This window comes from Sinocyclocheilus anshuiensis, unplaced genomic scaffold (genome assembly GCF_001515605.1).
Source record: "Sinocyclocheilus anshuiensis isolate Anshui unplaced genomic scaffold, SAMN03320099.WGS_v1.1 scaffold585, whole genome shotgun sequence".
Lineage (NCBI taxonomy): Eukaryota > Metazoa > Chordata > Actinopteri > Cypriniformes > Cyprinidae > Sinocyclocheilus > Sinocyclocheilus anshuiensis.
Genome location: NW_015539861.1, coordinates 298782 through 322108, shown reverse-complemented (window position 1 = coordinate 322108; position 23327 = coordinate 298782). Strand labels below are relative to the sequence as shown.

Here is a 23327-nt window from a genome sequence, read left to right as displayed (position 1 = left end):
ATATTTTTTTTTCTCTTACTAAATGTGTGTGTGTGTGTGTGTGTGTGTGTGTGTGTGTGTGTGTGTTTGTGAAAGCCCACAGTTGCTGAAGTGCATATATTATTTCAAAGTTTTCTGTTTCAGGTATGGTATTGTGTATTCATTGAGTTATACATTTAATGGTGTTTCTTAAGAAGACTCGTGCTGCGCTGTGAACCGTTCTGGTTTAAACTAAAAGACAGAAATGTTTTCTCATGCAGAGATATAAGCAGATATATGTGTGTGTGTGTGTGTGTGTGTTTTTTTTCTCTTACTAAATGTGTGTGTGTGTGTGTGTGTGTGTGTGTGTGTGTGTGTGTGTTTGTGAAAGCCCACAGTTGCTGAAGTGCATATATTATTTCAAAGTTTTCTGTTTCAGGTATGGTATTGTGTATTCATTGAGTTATACATTTAATGGTGTTTCTTAAGAAGACTCGTGCTGCGCTGTGAACCGTTCTGGTTTAAACTAAAAGACAGAAATGTTTTCTCATGCAGAGATATAAGCAGATATATGTGTGTGTGTGTGTTTGTTTGTGTGTGTGTGTGTGTGTGTGTGTGTGTGTGTGTGTGTGCGTGCATGCGTGCGTGTGTGCGTGTGGTTAACAACGTCCTTTAGCCATGACTGTATTCACAATACAGCACAGCTTATCATACCTTATTCCTTACATATATATGGCAAAGTTCATCAAAGGTCAGTTTCCTTCAGTGTCAATAAGTGGCTCATGGGTGTTCTTCAGCACACAAGCTTATGCGATTAGGACAAATTCAGTTTCTGTGGTCTGATTGATGTAACTTGTTAAATTAAGTCTGTTTTTACATCCATCATTTTCGCATTATATCTCTCAAAGCAGTGCTTCTCAACTCCAGTCCTGGGGACCCACTGCTCTGCACGTTTTGTATGTCTTCCTTATTTGGCACACCTGATTCAGCCTCATGAACTGAACTGAGAGTGTCAAATAAGAGAGACATACAAAATGTGCAGAGCGGTGGATCACCAAAACTGGAGTTGAGAACCACTGTCTTAAAGAATTACCCAATTAGGAATAATATATTACTATTATTACACATATGGCCTTGGTCGATTATTTTAAAAACTGATTTTCTTTCTTATTTTTGCAGTGGCTCTCTCTACCTGTGCAGAGGTATTGAGGATCTCGGACTCTGAAACACATACCAGCTATCCACAGCACTTTGTCTAGCAACATCGTAAGTCACAGACATTGCATGCACATCCAGAAAAAAAAAAAAAGAAGCAAACTTCACATAAACCTTGGGGTAAAAGACATGGCAAAAACTGGTGGCATTGAGTGAGATTGGTAGATATTACCTAGTGAGAATTGCTTACATTAAGTAGAGAAATTAATGTCACTGCTAGAATTACCATCAAGAAACAATGGAGCAATGGCATGAATACAACAGCATTAGTACAATTAACAATTGACAATACAATATTAACTAACATCATAACAGTTTTTGAAAACCAAACATTTTAGACAACAAAGCATATTATGTTGCAACACTGTGACAGTACAGCAGCATTAGCCCACAAAATATCATTAGTCCACAACAAAGCATTAATAGAAATGAAATCCAGTCTCTGAACGTTTTCTGAAAGCAGTTTTAGAAGTTTAATTTCTGTCATGTTGTATCAGGAGTAACAAGAGAAGGCCTGTCTGATAACAGGCAGAGACATTCCCCAGTAGAACATTTTAAAACAAAAACATGGCATAAAGTGACTTACTTTTGCCAACATCCTCTTCTGCTGCCTTTAGGTAGTGTCCCCTCATGCCTTAAATTAAATTCTTCACCTAAATCATTAAGTCTACTAAAACTACACTGAGCTGCCCACTCCTCGTCCTCCTCCTCCTCCTGCTCTCATTCTCTGAGTGCATTAAAAATGAGTCACGCGTGTGATCGAAACCAGTGCATTAGAGCTCATGAATTTAGCATGCTTTGCTACGCAGAATCAAGACTATTCAATCTGAACTTTACTGAGTGATACTCATGAACTCGTGCTATTTATAGCTCAGGTCAAAGCACCACATGGAACACTGATGGCTTGGTCTATGATGTCATGGAGTGTTACTTCACTGCTGGAAGTTCATTTTGCTAAAAATGTAGAACTGAGAGAGTAAAAGCCTACGCTTGTGATAGAATAACATGACCTGTATTTAATCATTTAATTTTTATTTTATTTAATCAGGAACATAAAAACTATGTTATGACTGTCGAAAAGCTATCGGACGTTTATGTCTCTAAGATGCAATTCACTTTTTAAATTCCAACCAAATTGTTTATCATCAACTTGAAGAACAAAATGTTTGGTGTGAAACAACTCCACCATGTGCTTTCTATTCCCTGAAGACTACAGTCCCACTAGCATACCTTTTCAAAGAGATTTTAGATGAATGGTATGACTCTCAGAGACTGGTTCTTACCTCAAAAACAAATGCTGGGTATTGTATTTGCACAACAGAGACCCTTTGTTCCTCCAGAGATAGTTAAGGGAAAAAATGACTGGGAAAATTCACACTGCTCATAGATGTAGAAATGGAAGTCCAGTCTTATATTTTAATTCAGGCTATTGTTTCACTTTATTAAGTGCATGCTTTTTACCTAGACCAGCCTTTAAAAATAGTTTTTAATGTGATTTCAGACATTTGTGATACTACTGGTGTAAGAATTTTGGGTCATTTAACATGTTGAAATGTCATCATGACAACCTGTTTGTTGGACTTTCACCTTTAAAGACTGAAAGAACTGCACCTACATAGGAAATATCAGCGCAGGGGTGTTACTGAGATGCCCACCAAGTGAAATGGCTTGCTTAAGGGTTTTTGGTTCTTCTCAACAGAAAGAGGCTGGCAAAAAATAAAAAATTGCTAGGCAATACTAGGCTTTTGCTGGAGATGTTGGCGAACAACTTGTAGGAGGCAATGATTGTGATTTTACCAAGTAGAACGTGTTCCTGGATCAACTTTTTTTTTCTTTTCTTTTTTCTGATCCTGGAAGTGTATTGTCTGCTCACCCCTTCAGTTTTTCACATTTAACAGCACAAAACCTCAAAGACAGTTAATTCTTACAGTCCAGTAACACAGCTAACTAACGTTGATATATATAGACTGTATAGCCAGAGCAGAACTGGCTCCCCAGTGTAGCCTGGGTTCTTCCAAGGTTGTATCTCTTGAATCTAACAACAAAATTGAATTGTCTGTTCCTTTCCACATTCATATGGCTTGTTCAATGGAGACTAATGGATTTAGGTAATTTTCTGTTGGAAAGACTAAACAACTTTCCAGTAGAAGCTGGTCAATAATAAAAAAAAATGTGCACCGATTGAGATAATTGTATATCATGATAAGTAATACAGCAACCCGATCTGTAAAGATGCTTAGAAATTATCTGTATTGTGAAAAGCGCTGTGCAAATCTGAAACCTGACACATCCAGCTTGGCAAAATCACAGTTAGTCAGTCTGTGGCTGCCATGTAACCTAGTGATGGTCCATGGAGAATTTACTACACAGACAATACATTCAGAGATGCTCAGGCATCACTCCTCAGAATCCATCAAAGTCTATTGTTGCCCACTGTGGAGAGAGAGAGTTTAAATGATCTAACTTAGTGGTTTATTCCCCCAAGACCTTTTACTTCCTGAGAGAGTGAGAATGCTTGAGTTGAGTTTTGAGGTGTGGAACATGCTCTCCCCAGGGTTTTGCTCAATGATCCATAGAACATGCTGCTAGCTCATTCAGCCATAGAAAATGTAGAGCTACTGTATCAAAGTGTTTAAAACAATATGAATAAATTAGACGTGAGAGGAATACATTTTGTTAACCTCTGGACAATTTAGCAGTGGTAATTTTTTTTTTTTTTTTTTTTTTTAGTCAACATTCAATATATTTTAGCAAGTAAGTTGTGCTTATGTTGAAATAACCTGTTGTTTTTGTATAGATATCTAACATATCTGACCATGGACCACAAAACCAGTCATAATGTTTTTTGTTTTTTTTTCTGAAATTTAAATAGAGCAATATTTGGCCGAGATACAACTATTTGAAAATCTGGAATCTGAGGGTGCAAAAAAATCAAAATAATGAGAAAATTGCCTTTAAAGTTGTCCAAATTAAGTTCTGAGCAATGCATATTATTAATCAAAAATTTAATTTTGATATATTTACAGTAATAAATTTACAAAATATCTTCATGGAACATGATCTTTACTTAATATCCTAATGATTTTTGTCATAAAAGAAAAATCGATAATTTTGACCCATACAATGTTTTTTTTTTTTTTTGGCTATATAGAATCTTGTTGCATGTATTTAAACAGCAAAAACACAAGGTCAGATTTTGGTTAGTGCAAACATTGGAACCAAAGTGTAGTTAATCATAATAGCTTGTTATGTTTCATTAACTTTTCACAACCACAACGTGTCACAATACTATAACTATAGGCCTATCTATATCTAGTTGTATCATTTGAAGCTTAACAAAGTGTGCTTGTGTTATTTTTCAAGTAAATGGCACTTGGTTTCATATTTTATTTCCTAATGCAATAACATTAAATCCGACTCAGTCTATGCTAATATGTTTAATTAACCCAAAATGATAAGTTGCTACTTATATAAAAGCTTTTTTGAACTTCTAAGTTCTAAATGCTAATAAGTTGTCATTTTTGATTGCTCTCCACAAATGCCATGTCTTTGGAAACGAAGTGTTAGTTTTATGGTCTCAGTGATGTGATATATGAAAACCACTGATGACAGTGTTTAAATCACTCCTGACTTACACTCACAGGCTGGCTCTAGCTCATTCGGGTTTCTTCAAATGCCTGTCTTCACAAACATTGTCTGAGGTGTCATTGGTTGAGACAGAGCACACTCTCAAGCCCGAGCCACTAATGAGACGTATCCGTCATAGTGGATGATTTGCTAGATGAGACTAATTACGGTGTTTCACCCATAGATGATAATGAATTCATTATTTATGTTGTGGCTGTATTTTCAATCATCTGATCCAATCTAGTAGAGATGCAGACTTAGAGCAGGCTTATAATGGGCGTGCTGTACAGAAGTACAAGTGTGAGTGAATGGTTTTAAGAACACACTCTTGAGCTTGTGAAGAGACAGCAAAGTGTTTCCTCCCTCTCTCTCTCTATGTCTCGATCTCTTGCCCGGGGAGGCCAGGCCGTCTGCTGTGATTCTGACCCGTCTCACTGTCTGGCTGACAGCAGACTGACATACGAAACCATGGTCCGCTTTCTAGAGTCTATTCCTGTGGCCTCAGAAATAGACACTGACAGGCTGGCGTTGATGTAGTTCATATAATGATATTCACAGACAGACAACAGAAGTGAAGGGTCAAATCATTATCGCAGCTAGAGGGAAATGCATGGTAAGACAAGAGAGATAAAACAAACATAAAATCATCAAATTAGTTCAGTCTATCCCACTTAGATGGTAAAAGGCCAATAATAAAATCAACAGATATGTTAGTGATTGGCTGCATTGCTCAACGCTGCAAAACACGTTGTAAATAGAAACCTTTGATGCTCCACTGAGCGTGAACACATACATACAGGACCATTTGCAAAATCTGTTTTTTTTTTTTTATAAATTAAAGTTGCATGTCAGTACAGCTGATGTTTGTCAGTAGATATATATCAGTGACAGTGGCAGGTTTAGTTGCATTTTATTTTGTGATTCGGAGAGTGTTATGATGAGAAATAGAGACAGAGTGTGATGGGCAGCAGCTACACAAGTATTTTTAACAACTGGTAAGGGGAGGATTCAGCGTGAAATAACCTCAGAAATTAGGAACATGACACATCAGAATTCAGATTTCATACGGTAGAGCACAGAAAGATACACTCTAAAAAATGCTGGGTTGTTTCAACCCAATTTTGGCTCAAATATGGACAAAATATGGACTAACCCAACAGCTAGGTTTGTCCATATTTGACCCAAAATTGGGTTGAAACAACTCAGTATTTTTTAGAGTGTATAGGGCAGGAAATGAGACTTATGGCAAAATCATATCGACTTCCTCTCAGTACATACTTTTAACTGTAGATCAAGAAAGTAAATTATTATTTTCCAAATAATAATAATTATTAGTATTATTATTATCATTTGTTAAACACTGAAACCTGGGCTGTTGTTATATTTCCACCAGAAGTAAAAATGTATATAATCTTATAATTTCACATGTTAAAGGTATAGCTAACATAAAAACATGATGAAGATTTAAATGAACATAAATGTATGTCAGGCTGTCTCATTTAAGCCACCGGTCCTGCTGTACACTAGAGATACAGGCAGTGCTCTGAGCAGCAGCTCCTGCAGTGCTGTGATTTTCTCCCCTCTTATTTAACACTCTTTCACCGCAGTTTAAACTTCTGCTCGTTCCTCTCATTGAAAAGGATTTGTATTTTAGCAGATAACTTTTTCCAAGCAGTTCCCTATGCTATACCTCCCTCAAACCCCTTCTCCAGCTATCTGTCTGCACATGAATGTCTCACCTGCCGGAAAACCATCCGTGAAAGAAAAATAAAAGCTAAAAATAAAAAAATAAAATAAAAGGTGCAGTTCATTTTGGTGCTATAGAGACATGATGGAACTGTCATTGAATGGAAAAAGCTCTGTGTAGATCAGGGGTGTCAAATTCATTATTGACTGAGGGCCAAATCGGATAAAATGTCACCTTGTGTGGGTCTAATTACCTTTTGTTAAACCTTAGTTTGCTCACAATTGCATTAATATTAACCATACAAACTACACTATAATTTACAAGAAAACTAGGAAAATTTTATTTTTTTACAATAATTAAACCATATTTTTCCAAATGAGATGGTTGGTTGGTTTAAGCTTGTCAAGAATAAATAATATGAAACTAAAACTGCTCATTCATTCAAAATATTCGCTCAAAATGGCTGATTCATTTGTGACCCTGGAGCACAAAAGCAGTCTTAAGTCGCTGGGGTATATTTGTAGCAATAGCCAAAAATTGATCCATTGTATGGGTCAAAATGATTGATTTTTCTTTTATGCCAAAAATCATTATGATATTAAGTAAAGATCATGTTCCGTGAAGATATTTTGTAAATTTCCTACTGTAAATGTATTCAAACTTAATTTTTGATTAGTAATATGCATTGCTAAGAACTTCATTTGGACAACTTTAAAGGCGATTTTCTGAATATTACATTTTTTTGCACCCTCAGATTCCAGATTTTTTGGTCCAGGGTCACATTTAGAAATGAAGCAAGTGACTGTCACTTCCTGTCTCCCGAGAGACCTTCATCTGATTGATTTCTGAAGGCAGCATAGATGTATCCTTCGCTGCCTTTGATATCCCACAATCCTGTGTGTTCCACTCCATGATTGTTAAGCTACAAAAATAAAAAGATGGCATCTGAAAGTTGTGTTTGGTCATCAGTTTGCAGAGATGGCAAAAGTACACACATCCTTCACTCAAGTAGAAGTACAGATACTCATGTTTAAAAATATAAATCTAAAAATGTAGCCAAGCTACCTAATTTTATTTAAAGTTGCAGTCCGTAAGTTTTGCCTCTTTGTCGCCATCTCTGTTTGAAAACCTGCAATTGCAGCTGTGTGCGGAATTATCTTCTTTGCGTGGGTTGTGAGTCGGCGGGGCTCCAGCGCGGATTAATCTAATGTTCTGAAGAGTATGTGTGTGTGGCAGTCAGTCACTGCACTGATGTGGATATTTACTGTACTTCGCAATCACAGATTCTAGCCTACGTCTTGGAATATATGACCCAAATAAGAATTTTCACCGCATATTGTCATCTGAACAAGTAAGTAACAAGTCTGCTACGTTTGTTCTGACCAACTGAGGAAAAAAGCATTACAAAAATCGCGCTACCAATGGTGATTAAATCTAAAGATCGGTTAGCTCATATCACATCAAACCGTTCAAATTATTATTATTGTTATAATTTATTCTCAAATGATTAATGTTAACAACATCAGTATTGGTGACTATGAGTATAGTCTGTATAAGAGAGTAGATTTCAATTTCTGCACAGTCTAATCTCTAACTGTCATACCACTCGAATTTCATATTAAGAAATTCTTTTAACCCAAAAAGCAAATTATGCTCCCTTCGAACTGGTTTTCTTTAAAATACAAATCTTGTGTAATCCCAGGCTATCTGTAATCAGAAGCACATTTATAACTGGAATATAATTTAATTTCATTCATATGTGTTTCATAAACACAATCCTTTATGGATTACAATCCGCCATCACAATGATATATTTAATTATTCTAGCTGCTGTGAGAAAAGGCTACAAACGATCCTCCCCCTGCAGGATCCTCACATGCGATAGCCTACTAGCCGGGACAACTTCTTTATGTTTACAGACGTGACGTAATGGCGCAGTGCCATGCTCGAATTTCCCGCGAAAACCACTCAAATTAGAAAACATTATTATAAGCTAACCGTTGTGAATCAGGCTAAAGTAAGGCGATAGTTTCGAACACTGGCTGGTTATGTACTTGCTCAAATATTGATTTTGGATAATTTTTAACCAAAAAAAGTTACGTACTGCAGCTTTAAGTAAAAAGTAGCTATTACTACTACCTGTTTTAGTGTCACGTGGATAACAGGATCTCACATAATATAAACACCTTAATACAAAATAACTTACATTTCAATTTTTGTTAGCTAATGAATTATCCAGGCTGGACAACCGCCATGTAGAACAGGGCCGGACTGGGACAAAATTTCACTCATCCAGGCCGTCCCATACACCCACAACAAATTCTGAAACCATGAACAACACTATTTTTTGTATGGCCATCACATAAAAAAGGTTAAAATCCTTAGGCTGGGGCCGTGCAAAATAACTATATTTTCTAAATTGCCTAAATGTCAAAATTAGTACAACAATAACTACACCATGACAATTTATTATAGAAAAATCCTAATATTTAACATATTATTGCATTATCATGAGTCATATTTTTCCCTTATGAAAATTAACTATGATTGTATTATAGTAAAAGTATAGTAACCATCATTTTTTAGTGTATTGATTTAGCATTTGTATAACCAGATTTTTACTACAAATTCCATGGTTAAACTATGGTTAGTGTAGCAAAACCATAATTAGTTGTTACCTTAGTAACCATGGTTTTAGGTTTTATTTCACTGTTTGTGAAATTACGTCTCACAGAAAGTTTTAAAATCACTGAACTGCTCTGATAATCTGTTTGGATTCAACCTACATGCTATAGTGCAAAAATATTTGCGAGAATTTCCCGCATTATAAACACGATACCTGCAGGAATGTGCAGAATAATGTGCAATACCCGCAATCCCGCGCCAAAATTCAGGCCCAGTTTAACTAAGTAAGCAAAAACTAAATTGAAACCTTTTGGCATGCCAGTCAAGACTTACCGATTCACGATTTATTATCGAATGGCGAAAATACAGATTAAAACTAAAGTAACGAGCCTGGTTTGAAAATGTAATAAGTAGAAAGTACAGATATTTGTGTAAAAATGTAAGGAGTGAAAGTAAAAAGTTGTCAGAAAAATAAATAGTGAAGTAAAGTACTGATACCAGAAAAATCTACTTAAGTACAGTAACAAAGTATTTGTACTTAATTACTTCCCATCTATGTCAGTTTGTGTGTAAATGTATGTTTCTGACCAGTTTTTTGCACTTTTCATGTTATTTCTAGCGAGAAATCAGTATTATAATAATAAAATATTTGCTTAGTTATCACCAAAGCTCACTCTATTTTGTTGTAGATCATTAAACCGTTACGCTTCCTCAGAAGCCTGTCTGAAATCCTTTTCGTGAGGTGCCTTCATCTGCAAACGCTGCCTGGAAAGGCATTGCTGATAAGGCTGCGAGGCAACAAATCAGCAGCCTAAGTTTTCAGAAGCAGGCATTAAGCTGCTCAGAGACGCACTAATGTTCTACCCCTGCTTTGTTAAAACCTATTTTTGTTGGCGAAACAGAGCAAAAACAGACAACGCTGTGTCTAAAATGTAACTCACTTAATACTAACATCTTGTTTGTTGAACTGTTGTATAAAATCAATCCATTTGTGATCATGCTGATATTCAGCAAAACAACACTTTTGTTCGTGTGATATTACTTGTAGCGTGTGGACCAATCAGACACACAATTATTTGTTATATTTAACAAATAATCTCTAACACCCCTCACCCAACCAACAAGCCAACTCTGAGGGTCTATGGACCCTTCCCCCTAAACGCAACTAACACCTCAAAAAGGCAGAACAGGCCTCTGGTTAAATGGCAACCAAAGACAAATAATCTGATAACACTGGTTTTATTGCTCAAAGGAATGCGGGCAAAGCAGCTCTCACTCATTCTCCACATAGGAAAGACACATAATGCCCATAGAAATGGACTGTTCTCTAATTAACTCATAGACAAACCTTTCTTTGAATGAACACGCATATCCTCAGAACATTGTGTGTATCATTACTGTTTTGTATAGTGTTTTTGTATGGTATACTGTTTTATGCATGTGTTATGATAGATCACTAGTTAATACAACCTCACCCATACCATGTTTTGTATCTATGAGCGCCAACTTACATATCCTATTTGTTGATTTACATGACATTTTGCTAACTCTGTGACATATTAGTATTATAAGAATCTTGAAGATTCTTCTCTTGAACACCCAATCGAGTTTCATATGCAAAACACCATGCTAGAGACAAAGGATCGTAAACTTTCCGTCCAAAGGTACCATTCCTCATTGGCTCACTCAAATCCTGAGGGTGTGCAAACAAACTGAATCACACTGTTAATGCAGGCAGCAAGACTGAATGCATTTGTTAAATAACCATTTAAAAAGTGACATAATAATATAGTATTACTGCTTAGCTAAAAAATGGAAGTTGAAAATTCAACTGTTAAAGCATGAAATAAGATACCGCGAATCAGTGAATTTGAGTTTAATGTGGGTGTATTATCAGTAAAGTAATCATTAAACGTGTAATAATACAAAAAAAACATCAGCCATTTATATTAATGTGATTCAGAGATGAAGGCCATAATACTAATGTTGTCCACACGAGGGAGCCACAGTATATCAAATCCTTTAAGATCTCAGTTTAAAAACGATGTAAATTGTTCAATAAATTGACTTGTAGTAAAAAATTGCATATAAATTCATTATTTTTTTTATAAAGTTTAATAAAGCCCAATATAATAAGCATGCAAAAACTGTAATCTCCTAAATACTTATAGACCATTATTTTTTATCTTAATTTTAATGGTATTGACAACATATTTGTCAAGTTGTCAGACATGAGTGAATGTATGTCCAATTTATCTATTTTAATATTGTGCATATAATAAAACGTCCATAAAGACTCATATTTTACTTGAAAAGAGACATGTCCATTGGATAACTATATCATCTACACAAGCCATTGTGCTTGGACCGTGATGATTCGCCTCAAGTTAAACTGCATTGTTTCAGTTACCTTCTGTGTCGCTGTCCACAATGCTTCGATAACAGGACTTTAAAATAACAAACAGAGAAAACAATAAATTGCATGACTTACATCTCATCCAGCTAGCCAACTCCGTCCATGCTCCATGATCCGTGTTTTTATTTTAATTTTTTCTTCATTTAAATGTCTTGTCAAAGGATTTTTTGTAAAGATAAAATAAAATTTACTTTAATCTCGGAAGGGATATCCAATCACATGAGGCCAAAATATATGAAAACAATACTGATTCACTAAAATCAAAAGTGGGAGGACCTGGGGCGCAGTGCTAAGACAATCTGAAACAAGCCAATTAGAGCGAAGCCTCAAGTCACATGCTTTTCACAAGTTTACAGACCTAATAGACACCTATTTGTCCGGCGCCCTGCACACACACAACAAACGAAATCGAGTTTAGATTTTTATTTTTTTTTTTATAGGTGCTAACATGACTACCAGTCAAATAGTATTACTAAATAATGCAATTTCGTGATTATTCTGCAATAGATATTTAACTTATTTTTAACATTTTGAAGTAGGCTTCTTCCCTGGCTAACTTTTTTTGGCTGATAACTATTAATCAGCCGCCACTGTTCTTAAGTGAAAATGAACAGCTGAGAAAGAAACCGGACACGAACTGCGCGCGATGTAATGTGTCAAAAGACAATAGAACCCATTATAATCAGTGATATTTTCTACACAGGATGCAGCGCGGCGCGACACGACAATTCCCCGAAAGTAAATGGATTCCCCGTTCTATTTCTGAAATAGTCCAAGCAACGGCCGCTTTGTCACATCCAGTGTTGACAACTTCAAGCTGCTGCGGTTGTAGACACGTTGTCAAAGTGATGGACACTGAATTCCAACAATCCTGCTCTTGTCTGCGTTTTTAATGTTGATCAAAGAAAATAGGACAAAGGAAAAAAAAAGCAATCACTCACTGCTCTTGAACTTTAAAAATATATATATAAAGACTATAGTGTCATTTGATTAGATTAAACATTTTTCTACACATGAAATATGAAAGCAAGTAGACATGCTATTTAATTCCATATGAAAGGCGTGTTTATCATTCATTTTTACTTTAATACAAACATGTAGTTTAGAAATATGACAACAATCACATATCTCATACAGAGATCGCACTGTCATAGAGTTCACGAGTTCACACTTACATATAATGAACAGAGTAAAGGTTATGCGTATTTGGCGTGCTGTCCGGGGAGAGTGCTCCGAGCTCGGTCATTACTCTCATTACAGGGGTACTCCCCCTGTCCGGGGAGAGGGGTCCGAGCTCGGGTCTAAGCCCGGACCCGAAGCGCTCCCCCCCCCGAGTGTTCCTCCCCATGCTGGGGTAGGAACGACTGAAGGTGAGGAGTCGGGGTGGTGGAGGGAGCTTGGAGGCGCCCCTGTTTGGAGGGAAGTATAGAGGGCGAGGAGATCCGCCTTGACCGACCGTCGTGGGACATTGATGCCGGAGCTAATGAGCGCCTGGCGTAGTCCGGTCACGGTCCATTTCTCCGCAGCTGGGGCGGAGGAGAGGGCTGAAGTGTAGGAGGACGCTGGAGAAGGTGGCTGACGCCTGGAAGGCGAAGGTGATGGCGTGCCTCAGTGTCTGGAGGTATGAGTGACGGCGGCGCGGGAAGGCCGGCGGCCCCGTGTTGCAGCCGCGGGCTCAATTATGGTGTCCTGCGGAGCGCTGGTGTGCTGAACGGCGACTGGAGAAGCTGGAGGACCCGTGGTGTCGAACGCGTTGTCATCTGGAAAAAGTTCGATCTCTGACACGTTTGCGGCGATTGGATGTGCCAATGCTGAAAGACTAGAGATAATGGAGGTAAGGCTGCTTTGATTATTTATAGAGGTTCTCTCTTGTGCTGATTGGATAGATGGTGTAATTACTGATGATGAACTGGCCGTGTTAATTATCTGCGCGTGCTACTCCCGAAACTTGTTAATAAAACATCACTTATTACAAGCATTCGATGATGGTTTAAAGTGGGTTTTAAGCAAATACATTAATTAATACATTTTCAAATGTGGCTTGATGCTAATTGTACTTCTATTTATATTTTAAGATGTTTTCTTGTAAGCATTATAGATAGTTTGTGTTTCTGGCGTAGAACCAAACTGGTGAAAAATATTTCTGGCCAGTAAATTTCCTTAAGTCACCGGCCATTGGCAGGTCTGGCAAAAAGTTAGTTTTAGGCCCTGCTTCTGGACCAGAGTATGTGAGCGGAGTGGAGTGGCAACAGTTTCTCCTCCATGCTCCAAACATTCAGTTATCACTCCGCTCCGGATTCAGCATTTCCCACTCCTCGCTCCACTGATCAGAAACTCCTCCTTCACTCCATGACGAAATTTGTGGCTGAAGTATTTCAGTATGTTTTGAAATATCACAAAATTCTGTTCAGAACTTATATTAAACAAGAAATAAATGCACAATACTAGAAGAATATTTTTAATGTTGTTTATTGGAACACTAAAATTAGCCAAGTTTATATTAAATGACTGTGTAACTCACTTTTGTCTGTACAACATCTCTCTACTAATAGCAATGCTGTACGCTTGTAGTTAAGAAATAGAAAGAAAATGCTGTAACTTTTTAGTGTTTAAGCTGATAAATCACAGGACAGTGTTGACAATAACTGTCTGCACTCCTGAATGTTTCTGTGTGCGCGCGATATGTACGTTAAGTGCGAGCTTGTGTGTTGTGCGCGTGTGCAGCAATGTAGCAGCACATTAGTTTAGAGCGGATATTAACTACCTGTACAGTAAACTGTTTAAATGTAAATTCAGCCAATCAATATTAAGCATTCACATGGTACAATCCAATGTGATCAAAATTCAAAAGTTGCCACTTCAAGAAGCTTTAAGACATATGTTTTGCGGCAGTAAAATCGAACGCTCATTAGCTCTCACCCATAGATATGTATACTATGGTACTGCTTATGGACATATTTGCAATAGATAAATTATTCAGAAATAAATTATTTAAAATATTCAGAAAGATGTGCAGTTATTTTTTTTTTAAGTTTTGTGCTTGTAACCGTTACGTACTAATACCTACGTATAAACAATGAGACCAGGCTGAACATGCTTGAGATATAACCTCCCGCACTCGTCCATAGCAGTCATTATAACCTTCACCAATTCTTTCTGATTTGTTTTAATTTATTGTTTTTTAACGTGTGTTTGGCACTGTTATTTTTTAGGATTACTGATAAACTACTGTCATTTTGTTAGAATCATTATTATACTCTTATACCTTTTGTTCTTTACTATTTTGAATTGTTTTTAGCTTTATTTTTTGTTTTTCATTTAAATGTTAAGTTTTGAAATTGTGTTGTATGCATTTGACATTTTTATTTAATCTCTTTATTTTTAAAATGTGTATAGGTAGTATTTATAAAGTTTTAGCTTTTAGTTTTGGATCTGTTTTTAGTTGTTTTAATACTACAATTGATTGCTTCTGTTGTCCTCATTTGTAAGTCACTTTGGATAAAAGCGTCTGATAAATGACTAAATAAATAAAAAATAAAAATTTGAGTTATCCACATTTTTTGTTTGTTTTTTACATAGTGAGTTATATAATGTCAACTCTCACATCGATAAAACAGAAATTATGATATTATAGTAGATGATAAACAACTACAGAGTGTAACTTTCCTTTAAATTAAAAATAAAATATTGTAGTGAATACACTTTATTTTTATTGCACGCCAATTGCATTTGTGTATGTGTGTGCTTGTAATGTGTTCTGTCTATGAGAACGAGTGACACTGAGATGGCGGTATTCAGCGAAGCATGAAATAAGCTTTTCTGGAGAACAGTGCAGGGTTGAGAGGATGGGGGTGGGAGTGTGGGGTGATCGCTCATGTTATTTCTTAATTAACAACTTGCTGTTCTTAAGCCAAGCTCATAAAATGTGTTCTATTCATCCTTTCTGGCCAGTCTGCTGCTAATTTCTGCAGATATTAATTTCCATCAGAAATGCTGAGCATCTGGAAACGAAGCTTTAAAAATATAAATGACTGTACACTCAGCATTGTGTTTGCAGTTAAAATTGATTTAAATACAAGCTTTTCATAACCGTAGTCTCTCATATTGAAGACGGATTTACTAGTGTGTGACAATGCAGTGATGCCAGCGAGAATAATCAGTTTCTGTCTTTATACAATCAAACCCAGACAATCCTGTCGGTTATTATTGTTCTCCTAAAGAGTGTTATTGATTTTTTCCCCCAAGGTTTCAGGGGCTTTAGGGCCCTTAAAGGAATAGTTCACCCAAAAATGAAAATTGGCTGAAAATGTCCTCACCCTCAGGCCATCCAAGATGTAGATGAATTTGTTTCTTCATCAGATTTGGAGAAATGTAGCATTGCATCACTTGCTCAGCAATGGGTTCTCTGTAGTGAATGGGTGCCGTCAGAATGAGAGTCCAAACAGCTGATAAAAACATCACAATAATCCACAAGTAATCCACTCCACTCCAGTCCATCAGTTAATGTCTTAAGAAGCCAAAAGCTGCGTGTTTGTAAGAAACAAATCCATCAAGACGTTTTTAACTTTAAACCATCAGATCTGTCCAAAATATCAGTCCATAAGTCATAATCACGCTTCCAGCAAAGAAAGAAAGAAAGAATCTATTCCTGCATGAAGTGTACATAAATTTTTGAACAGACACTAAAACACACAGTATTATTAAGTTGACAGCAAAATGGACAGTTTTTTACGTATGTACATTCAAATCTTTACAAATTATTTAAGACTAAAACTAATATAACTGGATATTCAATCGCCTAGTGGTACTCTCATTTATTAGTAAATGATGGAGCATTTTTTTTTATCTGAGGAAGTCTTTTTAATAAATAATTTGTAAATGAAATCCAGATGGAACTAATAACAGCAAAGTAATCTGCACTCTGCATAGTGGCATATAATTGTCATCAAAGCTCAAGAAGTATGAATTATATGAAATGCATGTCGGTTTAATAGTGTAAGATTAATGTGTGTTTACTGATTTGTGTTTGTGTGTGCTTTCACAATGGCTAAAGAATAACAGTCTTTAGAAATCACACACAACAGAATGAAACCATTATAACATCAAAATAGGTCAGTGCATTAACTGTGTTAATTAATCTCATTCATTATACGTGCAATAAAATCAGCCTATATTTTATGAGCCTAAAAGGACTTGTAAAAATGTGTTCATCTCCAAAGTTTATGTTAATATTGTATATATCAATTGTCTATCTAAAGTAAAGCATATGTGGCTAGACCCTGTAAATCTGAATGGTATCATGATGTGCAATCGTGCAAACAGAATTATATCACAAATCTATTCTTAACCAGACTACTGATAAAATAAATTAATCCAAAATGAATCCAAAGAAAGGTATGATGGTGCAAATTTTGACAATGACTTCAGCAAATAGCTGAATGGAGGCTTGATAATGTCCTCTGATAATTCAGATAATGCTCACTTAACTCCTCTTATGCGATGTAAACATCCAGCTCCAGCAGAGCTCTAGTTCTAGTGAGGCGGTGAGTTCAAATGGAGGGGAGATGAAGTCGAGCGCAACAGGAGCTCAGCTGATAAACATAATTTACACTCTCCACAGCCAGAGTCGTTAATTATCTTCACAGTCTCAGACTAATGAACAACTCATGGAGACAGAGATAGGAGAGTTGAGACAACAGAATCAAAGACAGTACTATAACCTTCCTCCTGTCTGGAAAACTATATCATATCCATATCCTTTAAGAGACAATTCTCCCAAAAATGACAATTCTGTCATTAAAGATATTTTGAAGAATGTTGGGAACGTTTGACTTCTAGTGTATAGAAAGAAAAAAAAATCTGAGACATTTCTTAAAATATCTTGTTCAACAGAAAAAAGTCATACGGGTTTGGAATGAGTTGAGGATGAGTAAATGAATTTTCATTTTGGGTACACTATCCCTTTAATCATATCCATACACAATAAATAAATTCATGTTTTAATTGATCCATTCCCACGCAAGCTAACACACTGCAGAACATATTCTTAGACCTGTTCTGAGTAACATTTCATGCATGTTGAATAGCTGAATTGATTTTATGTCACTCGCTTTAAACTGACAAACAATCAATGCTATAATGTGCAGTGTACCTTCAAGAATGAATAGAAATGATTTATGGTCCACCAAGCAGTATGAGTCATTCACATAGCAGTATTTGCTATACACACTTAGTTAGTGCAGAAGTCTTACTACCTTATGCAGAATGGCTGTGATCTTTCACATAGCACTGATGGTAGTGAGGTGAATATTTCATATAGCTATAGATTTAAATAAGGTTTTAATCACCAACTATTTACCTTTTTAAAATATTGATTAGAAAAACAGTTTGATTTCCAGTTTTAAATAAGATACAAACTATACCCTTCAAAATGATTCTATATTTAGAAACTCCTTTAGCAGCAAAACCTCCACTAAATGTTTTCTGTAGCTGCTTATCAGTTTTGGACCAGCCCTCCAAATCTGTTTCAGTTAATCAATATTTCAGGGTTGTCTTGATGGTATAGCTCTCTTTAGGTTATGCCACAGCATCTGAATTGGCTTAAGGTCAGGTCTCCGGAAAACACATTTTTCAGTCATTCTTTGGTTGATTTACTTGTGTGCATTAGGTCATTTTCTTGTTGCATCACCAAGCCTCTCTAAAGCTTGAAGTCATGAACTGAAGTCCTGCCATTCGCCTGTAAAATGTCTTAATACGCTTTTGAAGTAATTTTTCCTTCAGTGATCACAAGTGTCCAGACCCAGAACCAAACTATGATGCTTCTGTACTATGCGTCACAGTTAGGATAAGGTTTTAGTGTTGCTGTGCAGAGTAACAGTAGCAAGAGTCCAGAACCTCACAGCAAGTCATTGATGAATACTTTTAAGCCCGGTATACATTGTACGATTTTGGGCTGTCCCAGACAAAAGATGACCAATGAGAAACAAGCATGCCGATTTCTTTGGTTGTGGCTTCAAAAAGGTGGTCCTACATCATACTGTAAGAGAGGTTCAAAGATGGGCATTGTCACGGTCTTGCAACCAAAGATAATTTTCTTGCATTGTCAGAAATTTAGGATAACCATCTTACAATGTGTTTGCTGCTATGACCTACATCTACTGACAAGCCAATAAAAATGCAACATGAAATGATGTATTGATCAATGCGACATGGCACTAAAACATAAATGCCATGGAGGTGAAAACAGCTAAAAGGAATACCAGTATGTGGGAGTAATACCAGTATGTCGCCTCCTCAACACAATTGCCATATCGTGTCTTGCTCTATGTCATCATCGTACAGTCTACATACATGATCTACCTAAGTTTATTTGGTCCATGTTGCACAGTGTGATTTGTAATGATCTTATAAGATTGCTGAAAGTCTTTAGAAGGCATTACATCTTAGAACCATAAGGCCGACCCACACCTGTCTACACCAGGCATGAGTGTCACGTCATGTCAAAAGCAAACAGAACCCACACTTAACATGCAGATTCCAGTGCAACCGCATCACCACTATGCTTCCACCCTGTTACCGGTTTCAGAAATTCACTGTTCAGAATGCACAAGTGTTCATTCAACTTCAGGTGGCATGAGGTAGTGTTACTAGAAGTCCTGTGAAGGGAGGAAAAAATGGAATGCATGACAGTTACCTGGGATACTGCAGTGATGACAACAACAAGCTTTGACACAGTCCCGTGACCTCACAAACTGCCACTTGGCAGTAATGTAGTCAGTGGTACATGAAACTGTCAAAGTTTATCATTCAAGAGTCAGTAATGCTGAGTTCACACTGCACGATTTTAGCCCGATTTTTCACTCGCCATCAGGTTTTGCAAAATCGCCGACAAATGGCCGAAATCGGAGGCAAATCGGTGCTCGTTCACGCGAGTGACAATCACGCAGTGTGAATAATCAAAGATGCGATCTGAGGGAATCGCCGACACGTCGCCGACGCCCGTGAAATATTTGGCATGCTAAATATCTGGAGCTGTCGGCGATTCACAATCACGCTGTGTGAAATGATTTCTGACTGAAAAACACATCGGCGATGACCTACAGCCAATGAGAGACCAAGATACAGGGCAGCGGGAAGTTCGGGGAGGAGTTATGTGAAACATAGTTTGCGGACCAGTGTTGCCAAATCCGCGATTGCCGCCGGTTGTTTTTTATGTCAGCAGGTTGAAGCGACCCCAATAACGTGATATTTAGGCCCTGGAATGTGAATTGTACCAGGAGAACCCCGGCAAAAAAATAAAATTAAATAAAAAATAAAAAGTGTATTTTACCCCCTGAACGCGATTTTTACTGGGGGACCCCCTCGAAAGCAATTGGGCTATTTTCAGGCTAGTTTTGAGTAGTAATTGGGCAGGTTTTGTAGCGAAAACCTGGCAACCCTGCACCAGACAGCGCTGTCGGCGATTCTTCCTATTGTAAAGTCATGCAGTGTGTAACCTTCTGTCGTCGTTCCATCGTGCAGTGTGAACACAGCAACAACTGAATGCTACCCCAGATAGTCGTTCAGTGTGAAACCAACAGTGATGCAATGTCTTTGAAAATAGTGCAGTGTGAACTCGGCATAAGGCAGTAGACAAGCATATTACCCTGACTGACTTATAACCAGACCAGACAAGTGTGTTGGTGTAGGGATAGAACTAAAATCTGCAAAATGGTGACCCTCTAGGAGCTACTGTAGGATTGACATGCCTTTTCTAAAGAGTTTAATTCAGCAAGGAGACACTTTCATGGACTTGATGTACAGAGAGAAAAATGGTACACAAGAGTTTGTCTTCCTGCCCAGGACAGACAGAAGGTCAATGCTCGTGATTGGTCAGGTTCTGCAGTTAACAGACTTCATGTTGGACTGTGCATGCTCTCTTTTAGGTCTGACATCTGAATCTTTCCTGAGCTGGAATATAAACTGAAGACCTTGATCTGACACAGTACAGAGACAAACAGATCGCATTCAGCAGTAGTGGTTCTGCTATGCCTTGGGTTGACAGGAATTTGTCACATAAGAGCCATGAACTTGCGATAGAAAAGGCAGTTTGGAGCCTGGCTGGGAAAAGAACAAAACGGGAAGTATTTATACACAATAAGAGAGACAAACGAAGATTATTAATAACTATAGAAACAAACAAGGACTTGATTAGTAACTAAGGAAATTAGAACTAAACAGGGGTGCGGGAAGATACAGTTTGTACTGCATGTTAGCTTGCTTACTGTGCCCAAAAAGTATAATTTATTGAAGTCCATATGTCTCATTAACAAGAAACTATGTTTCTAACCACAGATCGAGGGCTGTAGTTCCAACCACGTAAGTTTGCGATGCTGTTTGCGAATGTTCATTTGATATGATTTTCGGGAAACACTGAATCGTTGAACTATGTTTGTAATGATGGAACTTGTGACCACAGTTGGCTAACAATGCTTTTAGGCAACATACCCAAGTGTGGAAGAACAGGAACTGAAGGAGAAACAAACGGATGTCAAAATAAAAGTCCATAATGGTGACAATTGTTTATATTGCCGCCAGATGACCTAGCTCTAAACTGCTTAGTGTGGACTATTAGGCATTAAGATATAATAAACATTATCATTATGATATTTTGTAAAGCTGCTTTAAAAACAATATGTATTGTGAAAAACACAAATATAAATAAAATTAACTTGACTTGTTAGTTGAGGAACAACCTATTATTACATGATGTGTAGCACTACCATGGTTAAATGACGCATATAAGAACATTGCTCTGCTATGACAGTGGTGTGGAAACAAGCAGTATCTGTCATGTCTGTTTATATCTGTTCTTGTTTCATGTTCTTAGTTCTTATGTTTCTGTTGTCATGTCTTTTATTTTAAAACATGTCAGTCATGTATTTCCTGGTTTCATGTCATGTGATTCCCTGTACTTGTCATGTGATTTTGGTGGTTCACAGGGGCTGCGTTCCACTCCACTTTTAGACACGCACTCGCGAACTTCCCTAAGCACTTCCCCTCGGGGAATCCCCGCTGCAATTTTGAAGTGCGTTCCACTTCGCGAAGTGAACGAGGGAAGTTTATATGGACAGACCCTCGACCCCTCAATTTTGACAGAGGGAGCGAGTCTGCTTCATATGCACACTTCAGGCCACTCTGTAGACCACAATGCAACACGATTATGACATCATCGCAGATCGCATTTAATTTATCCCCACCCCAAGCAACTCTGAAAACTCTGCTCTTGTCTTCATCTGCTCCATGTAAGCTTTGTTACAGTATCACCCAATTATAATGAAAATGATTATATATAACATGTTCAGAAAATACTGCAGCATGGCTTCAGCCACACTTGCAATCTGCATCCCATAAGGATAATTATGCGTAGGTGTGAGTAGCCTTAACCAAATGCTTGTTCACATCCCTCTTTACATTTTGTAAATTTAGAAGGCTATCATCTCTTTTGCAAGAGATGCTTTTTGCTCTTCTTCATAGCCTTTTTGAGCATATTACTTTGCAGGGATCGGATGACTGTATCTCCAGAGCTAGTGAATGCGGAAAAAGTGATACAGATTTTTGGTCATACCGCCCAGCGTTATGTGGAAGCAATGGAGGAAACTTTATGTGCTGGCAGTGATGTACTAGGAGTGGGGATTCTTCATTTTCTGCATACAATATGAGAATAACAGGAGCCGGGTAAATAACTTTGATGGCATCCTTGCACTGAATTTGCTCAGTGGATGTAAAGGAAAAGAAGTCACTGAAGTCGAAATCTTTGTAGAGACTGCAATAATCAGTAATATCAAAAACCTCCTTAAAATGTATCTTCTGTTCATCCACTGTATTTGAGATTCCTGATTCCTGTAGCGTCGTGATTTCCTGTTCAATAATTACTCTTAGTGCTGAAATAAGAAAAAGACTAAGAAAAAAAAATTATTATAGGATCAACACAAAACAGCACGAAAGCTGAATAAATTGACATAAATCTAAAGTCTGATATATCAAAGGGCCCTATCATACAGATGGTGCAATTTGGCGCCAGGCGCAACACAAGTGTTTTTTGCTAGTTTCAGCCCGACGCAGTTATCATTTTCACGTCCTGCGCTTCATTGTTTAAACAGTAAATGCATTTGCGCCCATGGGCGTGCGGGTCTTAAAGGGGTCCTATTATGCTCTTTTACAAAGTCTTGATTTTGTTTTGGGGGTGTACTAGATCAGGCTCTCATACTAGGTTAATCGTAAAACACATTATTTTTCACATATTTTACATTATTACAACACCTCTCTCCCCAGTCTGGCAAGAACGGCTCGAATGGTTCCTGTATCGATTTTGAGGCAACTGAAATAGACTGCGCCTTTGACCAACTGAAACCTGGTCTAAAGTCTATATATTTTTATTTTTTTTTATTTAATGAGTGCGTTAGTAATATGTGCCTATAAGCCAGTGGTTCTCAACCAGCGGGCCGCATACGGCCTGTCACGAATTCAAATGCGGATGCTGGACTTTCGGCATCAACTTTCGGTTTGCCCTGCCACTCACTTGAAGATGTTCAGGCTAGAGCCCTGCACAGGCCTCAAATATAGGCCCTAGCCCGGCCGAGTCCGGTCAGCTTATCAGAATTACCGGCCCGAGCCCGTCTTTTTTTCGCCCTTCTCCCAAAACAGCTAATACTATTGTTTCAGCTATATTAAAATAGTTCAGTTTTGTATGTAATGGCAAAGTGATTATATTTCGTTTCGTTTTTTTATTAAGTTAATTTAGAAATACATTTGGAGCAT

General features: G+C 37.4%; 1 protein-coding gene across 1 annotated transcript in view; it reads left to right on the top strand.

Moving 5' to 3' along the window:
• The window catches only part of LOC107684925 (FERM and PDZ domain-containing protein 3-like), a 178907-nt gene that overhangs the window by 79641 nt on the left and 75939 nt on the right, over positions 1 to 23327 (top strand). Inside the window, exon 2 of the mRNA XM_016481309.1 lies at positions 1138 to 1224. The gene's annotated coding sequence lies outside the window, so the exon portion shown is untranslated. The remainder of the gene's footprint in view (positions 1 to 1137; positions 1225 to 23327) is intronic.